Here is a 15,619-nt window from a genome sequence, read left to right as displayed (position 1 = left end):
ATTGTGAGTCATAGCATACAGTAATGTATATCAAACAGTAAGAAGTATGACTTAAGGATTTTCTCACAAATGCATCTGTAATCACAAATAGATCAAGAACAGGACTTTTCCAGCCATCAAGAAGTCCCTTGCATGCCTCTTCTAATCCCAACTTCCTATTTCTTTCCCTAAAATAAACATTATCCTGAACTCTAACACAATGCAATAGTTTTGGCCACTTTGTACTTTATCTTCCTAGAGTTATATAGCATGTACTCATTTGGATCTGAATTCAGTTACTTGACATAATGTTTGTGTGACCCATCCCCACTTTTGAGTGGTTTTATTTACTTTACTTTATTTACTTTAGTTCATTTATTTTCATGGCTATATAATGTCTCATTTATTATATTCCCAAATTTACATATCCCTTGCTTATGGACTTTTAGGTTATTCTGAGTTTAGGCTATTACGAAGAAAGTTGTAAAATGTTAAAAAAAAAATCTTGACTGTAAAGCAATGACGGATGTGCATATATTTCTCTTGTGTTAGGATTTAATTAGTTAATTAAGCTCTATTGCTAACTCAGATACAAATTTTAGGATTCCAGGAATGTCAAGAGTAGGGAGGTTCTGTACATGGAGTTGGAACTTGGAAAATATACTCCCCAGGAATCAAAATGAACAGAGTAAAAACATAACCCTTAAAGGGATTGCCATCCAGCTTTGAAACACCTCCCATCCCTAGAATTAGCTTAATAATATTAATTGATCAAAATCAATTACAAAATTATTAGCACAAGCATAGCTGACCAAACAACTCAGAAAACAACAAAAATGTTCTGCCCTTAGTCTTTCTTGTGCTTAAAGCTTTGTTATAATGAAAGGAATAACCATAGTAGCAGGCTTGGTAAATATGCCTGGGCCCAACAAGAACTCCCTCTCATTGAATTTATAATAGACACTGTGACTGCTGAATGCTCAACAGAGTAGCAGTAGAGACTTAAGTGAAGCCTTTGGTAAGGCACCATTCTTTGAGCAGCTCATTTAGCCACCCAGGGCTAGATTGATTACACTGGATCCTTTCCATCCTCAAAGAGTAAATAATTTATCCTCATGCTGGATTGATACATATTCTGGGTGACCAAGGAGACTTTAAATTTCCTCTCAGCTTAACAGATTTAGACAAGTTTTTTCTAATGACAGACCCCTGACCTGCCTTTTCTTAGAGCATTTACTTCAGAAAACTTTCTGGACTGTAAATTCTTGTTCTGTTCCTTTGAAATGTATGTAAATCTGCTTCTAACTTCTTGTCAGTTTTATAGCTCAGGAAATGTCTTTCTCAAGGACCTGGGAACCATCTCTTTGAAATGTAAACATCAAAGGAGATAACACCCCAATTTCCTAGTCTCTGAGGGAGGGTGGGAGTCTAACTTCATGAGGCAACACTTAACAAACACAAATAACCTAGTTAAAGAGAAAAAGATTTGCAACTCAAGAAAAATTCAATATGCCGGACACATACCTTAGATCAACCCTACATACAAAATCTTCCAATACTTTTCCACTAGCTCATCCCAATACTTATAATCTTTCCCATATTTTATATCAGTGGAGATGAATTCAGTCTTTCTCTTTATTGAAATAGTCTTGAAAAAGGTCTTTGGGGGCCTGTTTAACTTTGTCTGGTGCAAGTTTTGCTTTGACAAGGGTGTGGCTTTTCCTTGTCTGTCTGCACTGTCTTGGCCAGGAAATCTACTCCTAGGCTAACAAATTGATTTATTATAATGGGATTATGAAAATACCTTAGAAAGGCCATCAAAACTATGGAGATGGTGCAATAATTAGCAAAATGTCCATGAAAGTCTTTGACCCTAATACTCTCAATATTTGCTATAGATGGAATACCTTTGTCTGAGTACCCTCTCGCTATTGCTCCTAGTGATGCAATTAATTTATTTTTGCCTCATTGAGCAACTTCTGGCCTCTGCATTAGAAATCCTGATTCTGAGGGGAGGGGTATGTTTACACTAGAACATATGAAGGATGTCACTAAACTTAAATTTATTGACTCAGTTAAGTTACATTGGGGCTTTCCCGGTGGCTCAGTGGTAAAGAACCTAGTTGCCAATGCAGGAGACCTGGGTTTGATCCTTGGGTTGAGAAGATCCTCTGGAAATGGATTGGCAACCCACTCCAGCATTCTTGCCTGGGAAATCCCATGGACAGGGGAGCCTGAGGTGTATAGTCCATGGGGTCACTAAAGAGTTGGACACAACTTAGTGACTAAGTGACAGCAACAAGAAGTTTTACATTGAGTCCCTCAGGCCAGCAAAACAAGGAAAAGGAATGGAGTTACTCTGTTGGCAGGGATAACTGATTATAGTTTTCATGAGATCAGGTGGCTGCTCTGTGTTCAGACAGGGAGAGTATGTCTGGAGCTAAGAAGATTTCCTATGGTACCTCTTAATGCTTTTATTGAGTTAAAACCTTACATGTCAATTGCAGGAAGTGCAATCTGACAAAGACGTGGTAATCAAAGGATCAAAACGCTTAAGCATGAAGGTATGATTTATTTCATGGGAAAAGCATTCTTGGCCAGCTGAAGTGCTAACTCAGTTGAGGGAAATCTAGTATGCAAAGTAGAAGAGGAATAAAGGGTATGAGCTGTGGGTAGCCTCAGGACCAATTACAGAGGTAGAGCTCCTTATTCACCATTGTCTTGTAATTTGTTGGTTTTTTTTTTTTTTAATTGTGACCAACCTTTAAGAAGCAGTGACATTAATACAACTGTGCATTTAATGTAGGGCCTGAGGAAGACCTGAACAATATAAAGTGAAGACATTTATTGCCATGCCCTTCCCAATACTGCAAGTAGCTCCCTATATCATGGCTAGCCTCCAAAGTCTCCAAGTGTGAATCTCTGCCTCCTGGGTTGATAGGACATTTTCTAGAAGCACAGAAGGCTGTTCTCAGTGCTCTCCTAGTGCTGGGAATGATCAGGGGATTCAGATCACTCTGGGAGTTGATGGCTAAATATATAACTCCTTTCCTCTCAAGTGAGAGAATTTGAAGTTGTGATCTTATACCACTTTTTAGAATTTCCCTAGAGGATTAAATTCCATTAGCCCAGCATGATAGCTGATAAAAATGCACATTTGATGGCTGCCTTTTCTTCCCTATGGTTTTCTCACATTTCCACCAGTGACATTTGTACTCCAAAATAATTATTTGCAGGCAAGTTTTTTTAATTTGACTATTTGCTTTTAGGAGAGGAACAAAATCATACATACACAATATGATTTCTGACCATTGACTATGTAAGAAGGGGCTAATTTCTAAATCCCCATGTTAAACACAATGGTAGTCATTGGTATAATTTTTTAAAAATCCTGATAGAATGATATTTCTAGATCAAATTGAATTTTCTTATCTATTTTAATTCATGAATATATATATATGTGTATGCGTATATATATATAATGAATGAGTTTAAATTATACAGATATTATTTCGTATATAATAAACAAAATTTTTAATAGCATAAGGTTATCTTGATTACTTCCTTTAGTTTAGTTGCTGAGAAATTTCTCAAATTTCATTCCTTAAAAATAAGTATTCACAAAGTAGTTAAGTCTTTGGTCAATTGTATAGCATCAAAAGTATTTCTTTGGATTAAGTTAAAAGATATTTAAAAATTTAGAATTATGGCTTGTTTTCTAGATGATGCAAGCTAGAATTTGTAGTTCAAATATGAATAAAATAAATAGCACAATTGGTTATGTAATCCACTTTAATGATTAAGAAAGTTCAAAAGAATGCATTGACTATTTTTTCTAGTGTTTGTATTTTATGAATGTAAACTTTGGAACCATCATTATAACTGTTGCTATGTTAAAAAATGATACAAAGTCAATACATACCCCCAAATTAAAACTATTAATATCATAATTTTGATTGACAAACTGAATAAAATATGTGTGTATCTCTGCATGTACATTCCATTACTTTTACTATCCAGATAAAAAAGCATTTCCCAATAAAAAATTAATTCACAACTATATTATGTCTTGGAAAGGTTTAGATTTTGACTAGCCCTGGTGGCTCAGTGGTGAAGAATCCACCTCCCAATGCAGGAGACTTGGGTTTGATCCCTGCGTCAAGAAGATCCCATGGAGAAGGAAATGACAGTGTTCTTGCCTGGGAAATCCCATGGACAGAGGAACCTGACTGTCTAAAGTCCATGGGGTCACAAAAGAGTTGGACATGACTGAGCAACTAAACAACTACAACAATGCCATTATTGGATATATATTTAACACAGTGAACCAGTTTTTCGTCACTCTTACACTAAACATTCCCCAAATTAAATATTTCTAAATGTCTAATAGTGGGGATATGCCTGTTTAATATAATGGATGTAATGAATATTTATTATAGGTCTAAATAATTATACTATCCATGAAATGCTATCCTAGAAAAAAAAAAACATGTTATTCGTTTTATAGAAACAGACATATTAAAAAGTATTAGGAATCTAGGTTTCTTAAATATTAATATAATCTCTGACAAGTCCAAGAGACAAATGGATAACTCTGTCTTGGCCCATAGGTACTTTTTTCCCCATGACCTTCAGAGACCTATTTGATTATTAGCATAACATTTTCTCACCTCGTAGGACTCTGTGTGTGCTGCAATAGCTTGATTTACATTTGGCTTACTCACTCAGCAGTACTGCAGAACTTGCTTCAAAGAAGGAAACAAGCTATATGTGGACAGGAAAATTAATCAATAGCTTACGATTTACATTTTTTTTAATGTCTTAATTTTCATTGCTGTCAGCATTTGTCTGGAACTTAACTCTATTCTTTTATATTTATTGTTTATGTTAGCCTACATTTCCCCTCTTATTTTTATTCCTTTTTCTTTTCTAAACAGTGGTAAAACCTGTAATCTCTTTTATCTTGTTTGTGCTGTGCTATGCTCAGTCGCTTCAGTCCTGTCTGACTCTTTGAGACTCCTTGGACTGTAGTCCGCCAGACTCCTCTGTCCATGGGATTCTCAGGCAGGAACACAGAATTCTCTAGGCAAGAATACAGGAATGGGTTCCTGACCCAGAGATGAAACCCACTTCTGCGTCTTCTGCATTGCAGACGGATTCTTTACTGCTGACCCACAAAGGAAGCCCTTTTATCTTGTTTCTTTGTTTTAAAGTCTTTTTTTACATCATAAAAATATTTATCCATCCTAACTATCTACCTATAAACAGCCTAATTCATGCAAATTATTTTTGCTAACATTTTAGAATGGCAGTATGTCAGACAGGTTCATCAAGTCCCCAGAGTGTGGTGTAATTGAATACTGATTATACTTGGGAAAGATCACACAGTTTGTTTACTTGGGTCTGCAAACAGTTGAGGGTGTTGTGGAAAGTTAGAGCACTGATGTTCAAATCATTTTGAATAGCTTCGGACTGCCTCCTGGCAGTCATTTTCTGTTTAGTCCTTCACAGAAGTTTTAATTAGGTGGATCAAAGTTGGTTCTCAAATTATAAACAAGGGAAAAATGAAAAAGTCAGCATGAATTTTTACACAAGCAAGGGCAGAATAATTCAGATTAGAAAGGAAAAAAAGAACTAAAAGATGCAGTTTGGGTTTAAAATAATTTTAATGTAATTGAATTAAGATATGCAAATATACTTTAAAAACTGTCTGATGAAAGTGCATCTAAAAGCAGATCCTGAATCACAGGAGGGTAGTTAGTACAATAGAAAAGTCAACGAGAAAAATAATTATAACTAAATCCATAGTTTATAATGAGCCTAAAGAAGTATTTCTTTCATGTAAACAAGGCTGATGTGCTTTTTAAGCTGGTGGGCAATGACTTAGAGAAAGCTCATTAAGCTGTTTCATTTTTTTCTATGTCTCTGCCTCAGTTGGATGACAATTTAATTAAAAATATGATGATTTATGAAATCAATAGATACATATTACAAGTAAATTTGTGTCTTGTAAAGTATAATTTGTATAGCCAATTGGATAGATGATGATAAATACACAGAGAATATTTAATAACCATGTCTACCTATGGAAAATTCAAGTAAAGATTATATTTTGTGTGCTAAAAACAGGCAAGTATAGGGGTGGTAAGACCGTTACTATTCTACCTACTACAAGTGTTATATGGAACCCCCAACTTTCTGTCACTTTCTTTTGCAAAGTTGTTGCTATATGAAAGGAATTCTGAAGATCAAATATTTTTATAAATATTTGCAGAGGAATTTACAGTGATTTTGAATACCACAAAGGAAAAACTAATATAACTTGTTTTAACAGTGTGTTGATTTCTAATACAACTCAGCATCCTAATCTTATATTGTTTTGCCTTGTATTGGGAGGTTGCCTAAGGAATTATGGCAAATAATCTTTTCAAACAAAATAAATTGTCATCAGAAAATCTAGTTTGCATATTTCCTTTTGAACACTTAGGTTTTCATGAGTAAAACATGAAGGTGCAATGCATAAATAATAAAACTAGAGATATGAAAACCTCAAGCCTTCCTACTTGCCTAGTGGTAGAAAATGTAAATCACTGCTGAAAATAAATTGTTGTCATGTGTGTAAAATTCCAGAAAAACAACTAAAGGAACTTCTGGGGGAAAAAAATTTATTTGTTTAATTATCATGATCTAAAATGTCAAACATTTGAAGTTTCCCTTATATTTAGTTGATCAATACATCTTTATAATTTATTAATGAACTCTAATTGATTCAAGACTGAATCATGGTGCCACCTTTTTCTTTTTGCAGTTTGTTTTCTTTTACCTCACTTGAAATAATAGAAAAATAATGGAATTAAGCCTGGGGATGTATTTTTGCAACAAAAACATAATCAGTGCATTTAGATGAGGTAAACTTATTTTCCTGACTTCAAAATTAAGATTATTTTACAAGTGGACCTAGTCATTACTACCTTAAAAACAATTGGAGCTTAGGCAGGAGAATGAATCACTAAAAAAATTATTTGGTCATTCTTTTAAAAATATTTTTGAAAAATACAACCTAGAGAAATATAGTTGGAAAATAATATATATTTATGTTCTTATGTTTTCTTTTTAAAACAAGAATGCAATAAATAAAAATATTATAGCCTTCATTACATCTTACCCAAGTAACAAAGGAAAGGGGATTACAGGGATTAAGAAGGGAAGAAAGGAGCACATAAAATGTTTTCCAGTATAAACCATATTAAGCCACAAAATAAATCTTAATAAATTTAAAAAGATTAAGATCACAGCATAATGGAGCTAGAAGATAACATCAGAAGGAAAACTGGGAAATTCACATATACATGGAAAGTAAGCAACACATTCTTAAACAACCAGTGAGTCAAAGAAGAAAGCACCAGAGAAACTAGAAAATATATTGAAATATATGAAAATGAAAAGACAACATACAAAATTTATGGAATGCAGTGAAAACAGTGTTAAGAGGGAAATTTGTACTTATAAATATTTACATTAGGAGAGAAGAAAGATACCAGCAACTTAAAGTTTATACCTTAAAGAAGTACAGAAAGAATAAGCCACGTCAAATCTATCGAAGGAAGGAAATAATAAAGATTAGATCAGAGGTGAATAAGGAAGAGAACAGAAAAACAATAAAGAAAAATCAACAAAACCAAGACATTTTTCTTTGAAAAGGCCAAGAAAATTGGCAAACCTTTAGCAAGACTGGCTAAGAAAAATAGGGAGAAGACAAAAATAACTAAACTCAGAAATATAAGTGTAAATAGTATTACTGATTTTACAGAAATACAAAGGATTGTAAGAGAGGACTGTGAATAGTTGTTATGCTGGCAAATCGAATAACAGATGAAATGACCAAATTTGAGAGGCAAACTACCAGAGCTAAATCATGAAAGAAATAGCAATACAATCATGATGAAACAGAAAATCTGAAGAAACCTATGACTAGTCAAGGAGATTGAAACAATAAAAAGTTTTCAACAAAGAAAAGCCCAGGGCCAGATGACTTCACTGGAAGATCTAACAACGAGACAGCAAAAGAGACACTGATGTATAGAACAGTCTTATGGACTCTGTGGGAGAGGGAGAGGGTGGGAAGATTTGGGAGAATGGCATTGAAACATGTAAAATATCATGTATGAAACGAGTTGCCAGTCCAGGTTCGATGCACGATACTGGATGCTTGGGGCTGGTGCACTGGGACGACCCAGAGGGATGGAATGGGGAGGGAGGAGGGAGGAGGGTTCAGGATGGGGAACACATGTATACCTGTGGCGGATTCATTTTGATATTTGGCAAAACTAATACAGTTATGTAAAGTTTAAAAATAAAATAAAATTTAAAAAAATAAAAAAAATAATAAAGTACTAAAAGAAAAATAAAAAAAAAGGAAAAAAAAATTATTTTGAATAAAGATATAAAAGCATAAGCTGTAAGCCATGTTAAATTCTCTACAAATACTTTTTAGGGTAGTGTGCTGCTTTGTCATAGTGAAAAGAAGGAGATACAGTTAATTAATAAAAGTAATTTTGGTTTGCTTTGGGCATTACAAAGGTTCCTGTTCATGGTTGTACCTAATCATTCTTTTCCAGTTTGTCTGTATTTACTTTTATATCTGACTGAAATTATCTCTGTAGTTAACAATTTGGCTTTATGTGAAAGTTCCTTTTAGAAAAGGAGAGGTGTGTTGTTCCTGTTCACAAAAGTGTCTGTATACTTTATAATTGGATAGTGATGAAATGCTAACTTGAGTTTTTAATCTGGCTTATCTTTAAAAAAAATCACAGTTTTTATTTCTTTTATCAGTTTTAAATACAGAAGGATGTATAATGTAAGTAATTTACATTTTTCATTTATTGTGACTTGATACTCTTGATATCATTGACTTCATTTCAGTTCTTTGCTGTGAGAACCCTTAAATAAAATAACAAAAAGTCAAAAAAAAAAGAATAATTAACACCAATTCTTTAATTATTCTGAAAAAATTGAAGAGGAGGAATCATTCTTTCATTGTATGAAGCAAATTTCACCCTGATACCAAAGTCAGACAAAGACACTATAAGAAAAGAAAACTAAAAATCAATATATATGATGAATATTAATGTAAAAGCTCTCACCAAAATACTAACAAACCAAATTCAACAGTATATTAAAATTTTTATACACCGTGACCATGTGGGCTTTGTCCTGAGAATGAAAGGATGGTTCAGTATAAGAATCAATAAATACAATGCATCTCATTACCAGAAAGAAAGGGAAAACAAACACATGGTCATCTCAACTGATGCATAGTAAGCATTTGACAAAATTCAATATCCTTTGTGATTAAAAAAAGAACACTCGACAAAATAAAAATAGAAAGAACTATTAATGCCTCAACATAATACAGACCATATATGACAAACCCTCAGCTACCATCATGTGTGCATGCGTGTTCAGTCGCTCAGTCGTGTCGAACTTTTTGCGACTCCATGGACTGTAGCACACAAGGCTTCTCTCCATGGAATTATCCAGGAAGAATACTGGAGTGGGGTGCTATTTCCTACTCCAGGAGATCTTCCCGACCCAGTGGTCAAACCCACGTGTGTCTCCTGCATTGTCAGGCAAATTCTTGACCATTGCACCACCTGGGAAGCCCCATCATACCCAATAGTAGATACTAAAAACTTTCCCTCTAAGATGAGGAACAAGAAAAGGATGCCTGATTTTACCACTTCTATTCAACACAGTATTGGGCATCCTATCCAGGGCAAATAGTTGCAAAGAAAAGTAAAATCATCTAAGTTTCAAATAAAGAAATAAAATATGTCTATTCACAGATGACATAAACATTTATGTCATTTAGAAAACATTTAGAAAACCCTAAAGATTACACAACCATTAGAACAAATATAAAAATGACATGACTTCTGTAGAAAACCAAGGGATTCACAGATAACCAATAATTAATGTCACCTGCACTAATCACTGCCAAACAGATAGTTTACATTTATCTGATGTAAAGTCTTTTGAAGTATACCAACATCCTTCCCCCCTCCAAGCTAACTGGCCTTCAAGTAAAATGCACTCAAATATTTCTATTAAAAATTTCATGTGTAAAATAATCATATTTCCCCTTCAGAGTCTTTCCTCTGTTTCCTGTTTCTATGCTGTGTTTTCTGTGAAAAAAGAACTAAAATTATTTCTACAAAATTTTAATGAAAACTATTTTGGGAGAGGTTAATTATTGTCTTACTGAACAAAGGTGATTTAAAACTAATAAGTCAGTATTCTAAAGAGATTGATAGGAGTGTACATGGACAGAATAAAGAAAAGTATTTCTCTTATCAGACTTTGAACATAGCTATCACATCACATTCTGCTTTAAATTATACAAATGGCAATGAAAAATGCTCAGAGTTATAAACTTTTAGCCAATTTTTATCTTTTTCATCATTTTACTTCCATTTTATTTGTGACTTTAAAAATAAACTCAATAGAAAGCTGTTGCACAGCCATGTGTTGGAAGAAAATTATTTTAAAGATACATGATTATCTTAACTTTGTGTATTATTTAATATGACTTCTCTGAAACTCCAAATGGATCTTTACTAACCTCTAGCAAATATTCTGAAACCCATTTCAAACAACAAACAAGTGACAATTATAAAACAATTTAAGCGGTAGAATAATGAGAGAACTGGCACAATGCTATTCACCAAATAATTGTAAAGCTTTAATAATTAGGACACGCTACATGTACAGAATAGCTAGATCAATGGAAGTAGAGAGTCATCTCAGAAAACACTGTTAGCAATTATATGCAACAAAGAAAAGATGTTTTGTTATCTTTGGTATTTTTTAGAATGAATTTGTTGAGAGAAATTGATGATTTGCTTTTTCTAGTATTGGTCCTATATGTATCTTTTGACAAATAGAAAAGGTTTGCCCATAAACTCTCCTCAGTCAGATGAATGAATGACATTCTGAAAAGAAGTATAAGATTGTACATTGAGATTGAAGAGCAGAGGATGATGGGGAAAATATCAAAGAAAAATGTAAGCATCTACATTTAAGGGAAACATTTAGGTAATGTGAGAACTAAAGAAATAGAATGTTTAATAAGACTACATGAGAAAAATCTCCTCGAGAAAAGAGGCTGCATTATGAGGAGCCAAAGGTCTGTTTATACCAAAAGTATTTAAAATTTATTATTAATCAAAATGATTTTCAAACAATTGCAGAAAATTAAGTATTCTTCAGGTGGTTTAAGAAATAAAGTAAATTTTGAAGAAAAAAAATTCAAATTTTTTATGTTGCATCATCATAAAAATAAACTCCAGAGGATTTGAAGAATTGAATGCAAAACCTAGAGATATAAAACTAGAAGAAAAAAGAAGTGAATACTTGAGGATTATTTAAAAATAACTTTTATAAGTATCAAAAAAAGAAAATTTAAGCTGGGGATAGTGGTAGTTGATATACCTGAAGAGCTACAAATTTTAAATTATGATATTGAAAAATGTATAAATGTTAAAATTAAAGACAAATAAATTGAGAAACATAGTTCACATTATGTAACTCATAATATTAAATAAATAACAATATATCAAATGATGAGCAAAATCATTTATCTCAATATAACTTTGGCCAGAGAAAGAACAAGCATTTCATTAAAAAAAAAAAAAAAGTACAAAGACGTATAGATCAGTAGAACAGAACTGAATTTATGGAAATAAACCCATATACATATGTTCAATTAATTTTTAAGCAATGAATCAAGAATATACAATGAGGAAAGGATTGCCTTTTCAATAAATAGTGTTGGGAAAACTGGACAGTCACATGCAAAAGAATAAACCTAGACCACTATCTTATACCAGATTCAAAAATTAACTCACAGTGTACCAAAGGCTCATTAAAGACTTTAATGGGCTTCTCAAGTGACTCAGTGGTAAGGAATCCATCTACTAAGCAGGAGACTTGGGATTGATCCCTGTGTTGGGAAGAGCCCTTGGAGAAGAAAATGGCAACCCACTGCAGTATTCTTGCCTGGGAAATCCCATAGCCAGAAGAGCCTGGCAGGCTACAGCGCATGGGACCGCAAGCAGTCAGATGTGACTCAGTGACTAAGAAACAACAAAACAACAAAGACCTTATTATAAAACCTTAAGCAATAAAATTCCCAGAAGATAACATAGGCAGCAAAATTGGTGATGATTTTTTTTTTCATCTGATACTAAAAACAAAGGCAACAAAAGCAATATTAGGGATTAGCAGATGTGAACTGTTATATTTAGAATGGATAACCAACTGGGTCCTACTGTATAGCACAGGGAACTATATTAAATATCTTGATAAACCATAATGGAGAAGAATCCAAAAAAGTGTGTGTGTGTGTGTATATAGCAATCATTTTGCTATACAGGAGAAATTAACACAACATTGTCAATCAATACTTCAATAAAATGATTTTTTTAAAAAGCAAAAATAAACAAGTGGGACCATATCAAACTAAAAAGATTTATCACAGCAAAGGAAATCATCAATAAAATGAAAAAGTAGCCTACTGGCTGAATGGGGAAAAATATTTGCAAATCATATGTCTGATAAGGATTTACTGTCAAAAATAAATAAAGAACCCATATAATCCAATTACAAACAATCCAATTAAAAAAAATAGGAAGAGAACTTGAATAGACATTTTTCCAAAGAAGACACACAGAAGGCCAACGTATATGTGAAATGATACTCAAAATGAGGGAAAGCAAATGAAAATTCCTGTAGTATATCACCTTACACCCTTTTGAATTTCTATTATTAAAAATGTAAGAAATAACAAGTGTTGGAGAGGATGTTGAGAACAAGGAACACTGTGCAGTCTTAGGTAGAATGTTAATTGGTACAACCACTACAGAAAGCAGTATCGCAGATTTAAAAAGTTTAAAAATACAGCTACCATATGATCCAGCAATTCTTCTGGGAGTTTATCCAAAGAAAATGAAAAATACTAATTTGAAAAGATATGTGCATTCCCCCATGTTCATTGCAACTTAATGCATCTTTAACTGAAAGAAAACTTCCATTTGGAGCCCTCCTGGATTCTTCCCTTTGTGTCTTTCCATGGCTAATTTTAATGTATCTTTGTCCTGAATGAATGTAAATGTGAGTTTATAGTTTTCCATGAGTTGAATTGTGTAAAACTTATTAGTAAATCAGAACTAATCTGTAGAACTGAGGTTTGGGGAAACTCCAAAACTTGAAGTTGTTATCAGAAATTAGAACGATCTTATATGCACTTTCTTTTACCTTTGTAGCTGACCCCTTACTTACAGCTGGTGCTAGCACTCTTAGGCTCACCTTGCAGTCTAGAGGACTGTGCCCTTAACTTCACAGTTTCCTGAACTCCAGGGTAGGGCCTTGTTGTAATTCAGTCTTGGGTCTCACAAATAGGGAGAAGCCTGGAGTTAAAAAACCGAAGTACAGAAAGGGTTAGGAAGAAGAATTTCAGTTCCCATACTTAAGATGTTCCAGACACTGAATGATGACCACTGGACTGGATGGTGGTGAGTATAAAGGAGAGTGGTATGAGAGGCATCAATGCACACCTTTGCTACATCCTAGCTATGCTCCTGTTTAATAAGTTGAATTTTTCTTGCCTCTTGTTTAAAGAAAACTCATGAAAAACCTATGTGCTTCAGAGCACCAAATTGTTTTTACCTCAAGGCATTTGTTTGAAATTCTGTTTTCACTCAGTACCTTTCAGTGTCACCTAATCAGTATCAGATGATCTTCCCTGATTACTGTACGAAAGACACCTTACTGTCTCTCCCCATTCCTTTATCTCATGGCTGTTTCTTCTTCTGGCATAGCCAGCAGTATGATATATATTTATCAGTTTATTTTCTGCCTTTCTTTCTAGAAAGTAAGCTCCATACTGAAAGCACTGTCCAGCACATTGAAGGAAAAAAATAATTTGTTCTGTAAATCAATAAGCATAATACTGTGTGTGTTGGTCATTCAGTCATGTCCAACTCTTCTCAACGGTGTGGACAGTAACCCACCAGGTTCCTCTGTCCATGGGATTCTACAGGCAAGAATCCTGGAGTGGATTGCCAGTTCCTTTTCCAGGGAATCTTTCTGACCCAGGGATCAAACCTGGGTTTCCCACATTACAGGCAGATTTTTTTTACCATCTGAGCCACCAGGGAAACGTACTGTACTCAGCAAATTTTACAAATCAGTCAAATAAGGGTTTTGAAACATCAGATCAGATCAGTCGCTCAGTCGTGTCCGACTCTTTGCGACCCCATGATTCACAGCATGCCAGGCCTCCCTGTCCATCACCAACTCCCAGAGTTCACTCAGACTCACATCCATCGAGTGAGTGATACCATCCAGCCATCTCATCCTCTGTCATCCCCTTCTCTTCTTGCCCCCAATCCCTCCCAGCATCAGAATCTTCTCCAATGTGTCAACTCTTCGCATGAGGTGGCCAAAGTACTGGAGTTTCAGCTTTAGCATCATTCCTTCCAAAGAAATCCCAGGGCTGATCTCCTTCAGAATGGACTGGTTGGATCTCCTTGCAGTCCAAGGGACTCTCAAGAGTCTTCTCCAACACCACAGTTCAAAAGCATCAATTCTTCAGCGCTCAGCCTTCTTCACAGTCCAACTCTCACATCCATACATGACCACAGGAAAAACCATAGCCTTGACTAGATGAACCTTTGTTGGCAAGTGTAATGTCTCTACTTTTGAATATGCTATCTAGGTTGGTCATAACTTTCCTTCCAAGGAGTAAGCGTCTTTTAATTTCATGGCTGCAGTCACCATCTGTAGTGATTTTGGAGCCCAGAAAAATAAAGTCTGACACTGTTTCCACTGTTTCCCCATCTATTTCCCATGAAGTGATGGGACCCGGATGCCATGATCTTAAACATGCTTATATGTAATTGTATCTGAGGAGCAGTATGGACATAACAAATACTCAATATTATTCTTGGCACATCTTAGATCTTTGGAAAATATTTCCAGATAATTACTTATGTTGAAGCTAACTTGCCCATAATTCTTTAAATCTCAGAGAAAACCCAGTTTTTTTCTAGGTAGTAAGATCCCTTGGGCTTTCCAATCTTTATGACAGATAACAACCAAAATTAGAACATACAAAAATGCCAAAACTAAGGAAATACTGATGGTCTTTCCTTTGTTGTAGATTCAATGCTCCTTTGAGGTTTTTCAGGAAGCATATGAGGAGGAAATGCAACCCACTCCAGTATTCTTGCCTGGAAAGTCCCATGGACAGAGGAGCCTGGTAGGGTATAGTCCATAGGATCACAGAAGTCAGACATGACTGAAGGTGTCTTAACATGCACACATTGTAATAGTATTGCATACGGGGATAGACAATGAGTGAAAATAGTTTAGAAATACTGTGTGGGGTCCCCAAATTTATGATTTTTGTATAAACTTAAGAATCTGTAAAGATCTTCTTGACATTGTATGTTCATTTATTTGTATTTAATAATTATTTTCAAAGACTATCTATGATAATCAGCTTTTATTGCCATTATTTAGAAAGAGTTATTTCTTTTTTAAATTTTGTTTTTTTGGAACAGCTTTACTTTTAGAGCAA

The sequence above is a fragment of the Bubalus bubalis genome, chromosome 17, assembly GCF_019923935.1.
Source record: "Bubalus bubalis isolate 160015118507 breed Murrah chromosome 17, NDDB_SH_1, whole genome shotgun sequence".
Classification (NCBI taxonomy): domain Eukaryota; kingdom Metazoa; phylum Chordata; class Mammalia; order Artiodactyla; family Bovidae; genus Bubalus; species Bubalus bubalis.
The sequence above is the reverse complement of the archived record's forward strand: the minus strand, read 5'-3'. Positions refer to the sequence as shown.